This window comes from Cavia porcellus, unplaced genomic scaffold (assembly GCF_034190915.1).
Source record: "Cavia porcellus strain 051 isolate PalLab524CR breed Dunkin Hartley unplaced genomic scaffold, mCavPor4.1 scaffold_8, whole genome shotgun sequence".
NCBI classification, from domain to species: Eukaryota; Metazoa; Chordata; class Mammalia; order Rodentia; family Caviidae; genus Cavia; species Cavia porcellus.
The window spans coordinates 15,940,193-15,948,843 of record NW_026947491.1 but is presented as its reverse complement, the minus strand read 5'-3'; the positions used below and the strand labels follow the sequence as shown (position 1 = coordinate 15,948,843).

General features: G+C 54.6%; 1 long non-coding RNA gene across 3 annotated transcripts in view; it reads left to right on the top strand.

Moving 5' to 3' along the window:
* The first annotated feature begins 1,836 nt into the window (after positions 1-1,836).
* LOC134477243 (uncharacterized) overlaps positions 1,837-8,651 on the top strand; it is a 94,332-nt gene continuing 87,517 nt past the window's right edge. The window contains exon 1 of one of the 3 annotated variants that reach the window (XR_010049159.1): positions 1,837-3,134. This is a non-coding gene — a long non-coding RNA (uncharacterized LOC134477243). The remainder of the gene's footprint in view (positions 3,135-8,651) is intronic. The other 2 variants (XR_010049158.1, XR_010049157.1) reach the window with 2 other exon arrangements.

Here is an 8,651-nt window from a genome sequence, read left to right as displayed (position 1 = left end):
CCGAGGGGGACAAGACCAAGTCCCAGAGGCCACCAGGGGCATGTGACGACTGTGCTCAGCACCTGGCTTGGGTACCGGTGGCCCTGGTGCCCTGTCCTTCCTGTCACTACCCTGGTGATAGTGGTGCTGACAGCTCCTATCTCAGCGTCCTTGAACCCCCTTCCTGAGGGTCTCCACACCCCTGGGAAGCTGGGGGCAGGGCTAGGCGGTGAGGGAAAGGAACCAGCTCTCTGGGTTCTCAAATCCCAGCTGTGTTCCCCCACCCCTACCCTGTTGGCTCTGCGCCTCCCCCCCACCCAGTGGGAACTTTGGTCTCTGTGGTGACAAGCTGTGTTTGCTTGGGTTCTGTGTGACTTCAGAGGTTGGACACAGGCGCTGAGCAGGATGAGACTGTTCACTGCATGCCCTGGAGGGCAGGAAGGTGCAGGCCTGGAAGTGGGGTGATGCAGATATCGGGGGCACCAGACACACAGTGGGGTGGGGTAAGGGGTAAGGGCCAGCCGGGGTTTGGTCCTAGAGGGAAAAGCTCAAGGCTACCTGCCCAGGGGGGATTCAGGGTAGCAGACCCAAAAGTCTGGGCCCCGGTCATGGGTGTGTGGGGTGCAGGCCGGCTGCAGATGAAGGGAGGGGAGGAGCTGTGAGGGCCCAGCAGGTCCAGCTGTGGCAGGGACAGGGCTTGGGCAGCTGTGCACAGACTTGCATGGCCGCGCCCTGGGGAGACTGGACAGGAGGAGGAGCCAGATCCCTGCCTGAGGACACATCGGGCACAGAGAGCAGACTCGGAGAACACAGAACATTGGCCGCCCAGCAAGTGTCCCGGGAAAACCTGAACACCCACAGCCGAACACTGCCAGACTCATTCTGTGCACAGCCCTCAGTCAGTCCCCGGCAGGCAGGGGTGTTGGCCCTGCAGCTCTGTGGCTTCCCTGAGTCTTCAGGGTTTGGGGTGCTTCTGTTTATATCCCTTCCAGGCAGCCTGCTGTTGTGATCCTTTTCCTTTTGACCTCCTGGTCTCAGAATAGATACAATTGCTGCAAAGTTACACCCAAATCCAAGGCATGAAAGAGGGAACAGCATTGTCTGGAACAACTTGCTTTTTTTATTTTTATTTTTATTTCAATCTGGAAAGCAGGAGATTCCCGGGAGGAGACGCCTGATCCCTCATTGAGTGGTCAGGGTCAGTTTACTCTATGACCAGGGCCCGGCTTATGCCTAGCCTCAGCTGGGGTCTGCAAGAGTAAGAATGTGGCTTTGGTCACTGTGGGGAGGGCTGGGCGCCTGGAAGCTGTCCTGGAAGACGTGCATGCATGCCAACACCGAGAGGACAGAAGTGCTGATGTTTCTCCCTCTCCCCTCTGCTCCCCTTCGGGGCCATGTGCATCTGCGCCTCTGTTGCTTAGTTTTGATTTTTGTGGGTCCATGGTTGTGGAGCATGATTAGCACACTCATCGCAGGGAGTTGGCACATGGACAAAATGCATCTTAATTCCTTTTACTTCCCAGTAAATACTGAAGGGGGATCCTAGGCAGAGATGAAAAAAAAAAACCAAAAAAACAAAAAAACAAACCTTAAAGCAGCGTGACATGGGGGTGTGCCTGTGGCAGACCAAGGGATGACTTAGGAGACAGCGCTGGACTTTTTTGTTTTGTTCTGTTTTATTTCAGACAGGGTCTTGCTGTGGAGGCTGGTCTCAGACTCTTGGAGACCTGTTGCCTCAGCCTCCTGAGTGCGGGGATTAGAACGCTCATTTAGTGAATGCCGACTATTTTCTTACTGTCTCATCCTCTAGAAGAAAGTGTCAGAACCAAGCTTTCAGGAAAAACCCTCCTCCTTTCCTGCTGAGACTGACACGGTCCTCCAGGCTCTGCTGTGTACTACAGATAGGAAGATCTGAAATCAGCCTTGTTGGGTCAGATGACCGAGATGAAATGGGAAGAGAGGGTGCAATGCATCATCTTACTCCTCCTGCGGGTGACCTCACCCACGGTGACCCTGGGAGGGTGGATTCCCACCGGCCCTGGTGTCCAAAAGTACCAGGGCGTAGTGTCCTGCTCACCCTGCCCTCCCACACTCCAGTGACCTGCAGTGGCCCCGAGGCAATGCCCACATGGATCTGTGCTAGGTCCCTTCTCCAAGGCACCCTTTCCCGGTCCCTTCTGAGCTCCCCACCCTTGTCCTTCTCCTGGGACTGGAAGCTGGGGAGGCCCTGCAGGTGTCCTCAAGCTAGGGTGACCTCTCCCTCCATCCATCCGCACCTGGAGCTGCCTGGGGCTCGGAAGTGCTTTTGTGCAATGGGGCTCAAGCCCACTTCACGGGCTGATTTCCTGAGTGCTTGAGAAGATCAAAGCGGATCGGTGGAAGAAAGGGGGGTGAAGCCTGGGAAAGCCCAGGTGGGGAGGTTGCTCCCCGGCTCCTCTCGTCCCGATGGCTTCTGTTCCCGATGCTACAGGACTCAGGCGGCACAATGAATTGAGCTGTGAATGTTTACCCAAGGAGCATTTATTATTGTTTTTTAGATGGGGCAGATTCTCCTGCCTCAGTCTCCTGAGTGCTGTGACCACAAGCATCATGCTACCAAACCCAGCCCAGGGACCATTGATCGAGGTTCTATTTTAAGTTCCAGGATTAACAGCCACCAATGACCAGGAATAACCCTTCCTTAACCCTGCATCGAGTTGGAGAGAACTTGAAGGCTACTGGAGGAGAGACCATTACGTAACCAGACTGGTGACACAGAGGCAGAAGCTGCTCACATGGTGTCATGGGTTGGGGCCCCGAAGCTTCCTAAAGGCCAGCTGTGGAGCAGGCGGGTGACACTCAGCGGGTGTCTGTGACTGCTGTGCGTGTGATAGGCTGAAAAGGGGGAGAGATATAGCTGTGACCGCGAGTGGAGACAGAAAGGGCAGCGGCCTCTGGGGATACCCAGCTCCTCAACGCTGCGCACCATGTGTGGTGCCCAAGGCGACACCCCATTCCATCTTTACGACTCCCTGAGGGTCCGAGTGACTCAGCCAGGATGTGGCAGCATTGAACCATCGTGTCTGAGCTCCCTGGACTGATCACGGTGGCCTCTGGCCACCCGGCCCAGTCCTGAATGGCCCTTTCTTCCCAGAGACACCAGGAGGAAGAAGCAGGTGGGGGCGGCTTCTGTTTGCCTTTTGCTTCTCAAGTGCTTCCTCCGATAACATTCACGGAGTGCAGGGCTGCTGCGTGTCACTGCCCACCCTGGGGGATAGAGGTGGCCCTGGAGCAGGATGCGGGGGGGGGGGGGAGGATGATGGGGAGGAAGGAGGAGGAGCATGCAAGGTTTTGCAGGAGTGCAAAGAGGACAGGCTCACAGGCCGGGTGCCTACCCCGAGCACGCTGTTCCTGCAGGGGGCTTCCTTTGGCTCCAGTGGATCTGGAGACCTCTGCAACCTGAAGGGCAGTCAACTTGGTGATGTGATGTGGTGGGCGAGATACAATCAGGGCGATGGTATATTTAGAGGACAGGAAACCAGCCCTCCAGCCTGTGTTTCACAGCCAGTGCTTTAATTCTACGAGCGGTCCCAGAACTGACAGGACGGCAGCTCAGTGAGAGGAAACGACTTTAGCCTCGCAGCTGAGGGGGCTGTCCTCCTCTTCCCGTTTCTCTTCTTTTTCTTTCTGTTTCTTTTACTGTTGGTTTCTTTGAGACAGGATCTCACTCTGTACCCCAGGCTGGCCTCAGACTCACAGTGATCCTCCTGCCTCAGCCTTCTGAGTTGGGGTGACCGGTGCGCACCACCAGCCTGCCCGGCTGTCTTTCTGTTTCTATTCCGTGCAGACTTTTCTGGGGTTGTCCCAAAGCGAAGGGGAGCAGATGACATTTTGCTAGGAACTGAGTCATTTGGCTGGAGTTTTTCAGCCGTGTCCCTGCTTAGTAAACCTGCTTCAGGGGCTGTTTTTACGGGTTCTCAGCAGCAGAGCTCCTGATTCCTGGAATAGACACCTTCCTCCCCCCCCGCTTCCTGGTCACAGAAGCAGGGGAGCAGTGGCATGGTGCCCATTGGTAGGTGGACTTGAGTGTCAGTTTGCACATCCAAGACCTGGGGCTCCCACCATGTGTGCGTGGGACTCAGTGGGAAATGAGGTCACTGCCCACATCTTTCCACGCACGGTGCCTGCTGCTGCGGCCCTTGTGTGCGAATGGTTCCTTTTGGTACTTTTTTTTCCCATGAAGGTGACAGTTCTAGGGTCAAGTTTAGGGACCAGGGCAAATCCCCCACACTGGGAAGCATAGGTCTAGCAGCGATGGGAGGAATCAAATTGAGACTTGGGCTTCAATCACCAGGTGGAGGAAAACTCAGCAAGCCCTTTAAAAACAAAAATATTTGGGGCTGGGGATTTAGCTCAGCGGCATAAGCTCCTGCCTTGCAAGCAGGCAGTCGTGAGTTCGATCCCTGGTACCGATAAAAAAGGAAAAAGACAAAAAAAAACAAAAAAAAACAAAAAAAAAAAAACAAAAAAAACCCAAAAATATTCATTTGCGCCAGGCATGGTGGTGCACACCTGCAATCCCAACACTTGGGAGGCTGAGGCAGGAGGATGTACACAAGTTTGAGCCCAGCCTGAGCTCCATAGGGAGACAAAAATGAAATGAAATGAAACAAAACAAAACAATTCCCCAAATGATCATTATGGATAAATTTCAGTGATGTGGGAGAAGCAGCTTTGGTTTTTGCAGCCGCTGACTTGGAGAGCTCTTCACACCCTGCCGTACTGAGCTCCAGCTGAATTCCTGTTCGCACAAGAAGCCAAGCCTCCCATTCTAACCTTGGCTGCACCTTGAGAAGCACACGTCGGTGCTTCCAGTAAACCATGCATGACCAATTACGTGGAGTCAGCAGAGGTGCTGGCCATGCTTCCTGGCTCCTCCAGCCCTGATGTGCCGTGAGAAGCTGCCTGGTGAAAGCCACGGTGCAGCCAGGAACAGCAAGGCCTCCATTCCCTGCCCTGTGGAGCTGGGCGCTATGATTCCTGCGGGCTGAGGCTGGGGCCGGTGGCCTGGCTCATGCAGGTGCCCCATGGGGATGAGTGACAGCGAGGGTGTCACCTCCTGGAGGGGGCCTATTCAATCTTGCCACAGAAACAAGAGGGACGATGTCTTTCCCTGCACCAAGGATCCCTGTGCTTATGTGTTCCATGGATCTGACAAGTGGAGTGCCCTGCTCACCTTCTTTTTGTTAGAAAGGGTGGAGCATTAAGTTTAGGAGGGGGGAGGACGGGGAGGAGGACAGACAGCTGAGCCAGGAGAAGACCAGGTGGCAGGCGGGTTTGAATGGGGTGGTCGGCCGGTCAGTGTTCGTCACTTTTCTGCCCCTTGGACAAAACACCTGACACCCCAATTTAAGGGAGAAGTTTTTTTTTTTAAATTTTTGCTTTTGTTTTTGTTTTATGGGTTCATCATCTAGGAAACCAGACAGCGGTCCTTCCAGAGGACCGGCAGGAAGCAAAGGCAGGAGCGGGGTGAGAATGTGCTGTCCAGGTCACACCCTGTGATCTCTTCAGCCTGGACTGGCCGCTATAGCACAGTTAGCTCTGCACAGCTCCAGGGATGTGGCCAGTGCTCTGTCATCCAGGCGCCTTCTCAGAGACCCCGCCCCCGTGGCCACAGGAACATTTTGGTGGCATTGACATGGAAACCATAACAGTCCTAAGGCTCAAAGGCAAACACCGACTGCAGGTTCAGTGTTGTGGCTGCCACCACACTGCCACCTTCAGCCCTGTATATCCCAGGCTTGAAATAGGGAAAGGAGGGCCTTATGCTGCTGCAGAGGAGCCTGGCTCTGGACGTGGGTGTGGCAGGCCAAGGATGGCTGAGGCAGGACACTTTCCTGTTCTGGCTCTGAGCACTGATCGGGACACCTGCAGATCCTCCCTACGATGCTGGGCACCAAGAAGCACTGCTGTTTCTTTTGGACTTTTGGACCTTCCTTTGACACTATAGAAAAGCACAATGCCTGTCATCCTAGCTGCTCAGGAGGCTGAAGCAGGTGGGCTGCAAGTTTGAGGCCAGCCTGGGAAACTTAGTGAGAACCTCTCTTAAGGTAAAACAAAACTCAAGAAGGGCTGAGATGTTGCTCGGTGGTAGAGTACCCCTCGATTTGCCTTACACTGAAAATAGTTCATCTAGTACTGCAAATAAAAATAAAGGGTAGTAACTAAACCCACTCATATGCAGATGGGCAGAACGCACCGATACTAAAACAAAGCTGCCAGTGGCTATGTGACAACGAATGCTTACTCCGAGGAGGGTCCTGAGCTTGTGCGGTGTTTTGTTCTCTGGTGGCACCTGTGAGGTGGGGCCCAGGAGTCCCCACTTCACAGATGAGGATCCAGAGCTTGCAGATGTGAGGTGACTTCACGCACAGCTGGTCGTGGCAGCTGGATGCTGGGCTGGGCAATCACCTGTGCACTGACGGCAGCGGCTGTTGGGGGGAGAGGGGAGGCCGGGAGTGGGGAGTCTGGGCTGCCCCGCCGTGCTGATCGAAAGGGCAGGGAGGGTCCCCATATCTCTCAAGGGCTCTGACCTTCCACAACCAGCAGGGCTGTGCTCAAAATAAACTGTGGAGTTTCTGCGATCCACCAAGTTCAACGTGAAAACAAACCACGCTGGGGAGAAAGCGGAACCTTCCCAATAGCTGTCTTTTTTTTTTTTTTTTTTTTGTGGTACTGGAGATTGAACCCAGGGTCTTCACACTGAGCTACATCCCCAGCCTTTCTTATTTTTAGATTTGAGACAGTCTCACTAAGTCTTAGGTTGGCCATGCTAGGCTTGAATTTGTGACCCTCCTGCCTCAGCCACCCAGTGTTGAAATAACAGGTGTGTGTCCTTTTCACTCGTCCCACCGTCCTGGCCGCTTCCCGCAGCAGCTGTGGAGTCCTCTTTCCTGAGGGTCTTTAGCTGTGCTGTCCTGAATGGATTCAAACTTTTTCCCTTCCCAGTCATCTTGACATTGAGGAGGAGCCAGGGTGGCACAGTTCCAGCTCTGGTGGCTGAGGTAGAGGAGGACACAGTGTTATGTTTTTCTGAGCTGCCTTTCTGGGTGGTGCTGGGCAGTGACATGTACTGTGTTTCTGGTCAGACTGGGTCCAGGTGCTCAGGAAAGAGAACTCCAGATCTGCTGCGGAGAGTGGCACGGAAAAGCAGAGAAGGGCAAGGAGGAGGGGCCGAGTGCGGGTGAAGGGAGGGGGATTCTGAGGGGATCTGTGGCCACGTGTCTGTTGCTGTTTCCAGTCTGTTTTAGTTGAAGTGTTCTCTGCACATAGCTGTTGAGCCCTTGCAGTGGAGTCCGCCAGGGAGAGTCTCCGGCAGAGCAGAGTTTGCCGTTTGCTGTGCTGCCGCCGCGGGGTATGAAGAGGGACAGCGGCCCATGGACAACGTTGTGCTCTTGGGTCCCTCTGGAAAGTGAGGCTGGGACAGGAGGTTAAGGAGAGTGGCGGGGCTGGGACCTGCCACCAGCTGGCAGGTCCAACCCGCTGCTCCAACCCGATCGGCAGACCTGGCTGTGTCCTTGCTGGGCAGGACCTGTGTCCCCAGAGGACTGGGCTTTCCACTTCCCTGTCCTCCCCGCCCCACTGGGCACCCTGGCATCAGCTGTTTGCCTCCAAGCAGTGGCAGAGAAAATGGCCCTGCTGTGTGTGTAGGGAAAGGTTGCCTGGGCTGCACACACTGAGGACATTGTTCAGGGCGATGCCATCTCTGGAACAATATTGGTTCTGAAGCGCAGCCAAGATTTCTGAGTTATCCCTCAGGCAGTGTGGCCCGCAGGCGCTCAGCCTGCCTGTCAGTTTCACTGGCCCATGTCCCTTCCAGAAAAGGCCGCTGGTGTCTGTGCCCCATGTTCTTACCCTACACCCATAGCCAGAGATGGGGCCTCGAGAGGCTGTTCCCCTGGGCAGAGAAATGCTTTTTCCAGCAAGCTGAGAGAGAAGTCCTCTGGGTCACGCTTGCATGTCTTCAGGGAATGTGTAAAGTTTCAGTGCAGAAATGTCCTGATCTTCCTGAGGTGTCCAGTGAGGTTTTCCTTTTCCAGGCACCTGAGATTGAACCCAGCGCCTGCAGGCTGAGCCCTGAGCTGCAGCCCCGGGCCCTTTTTACTTTTCACTTGGAGACAGGGTCTTGCCAAGTTGCTAAGTCACCCAGCAGGCGGATCTTGAACTCATGATCCCCTTATCCCTCTGCCTCCCAGGGGTGACATATAGGGAGTCCCCCCCCCCCACCAGATGCAAAGCTGTCCTTGCCACTCAGGGAGATGTGCTGTCTTTCCTGGAGCCTCTGGGGTTCTGCACCGAGAGTCCTGTGCTGTTCACTACACTGCATGGTGGCTCAGAAAGGTGAGCTCTGGTCACCTCGGAAGGCAAGAGCATTGCAATTCTGAGGCCCCAAGCAGCCTGTTTGTGCTGAGTGATTCTCCACAGGCTGGCAAGAAGCGGGAGGGCTGTGGGAAGGGTGGTGTCGTTGCTGGGAAGGGGGCATCATTTCATCCAGGAAAGCTAGTTGGGATTTGAAGAGGTTATTTGCAAGTTAGAAAAACGAATAAGAAACTCAGAACTTGCCAGATGCTAAATTATCCTCTAAAACAATCTGAGTGGGCAGAAGTGAATAATCACTTGTGCTTGAGTTCGAA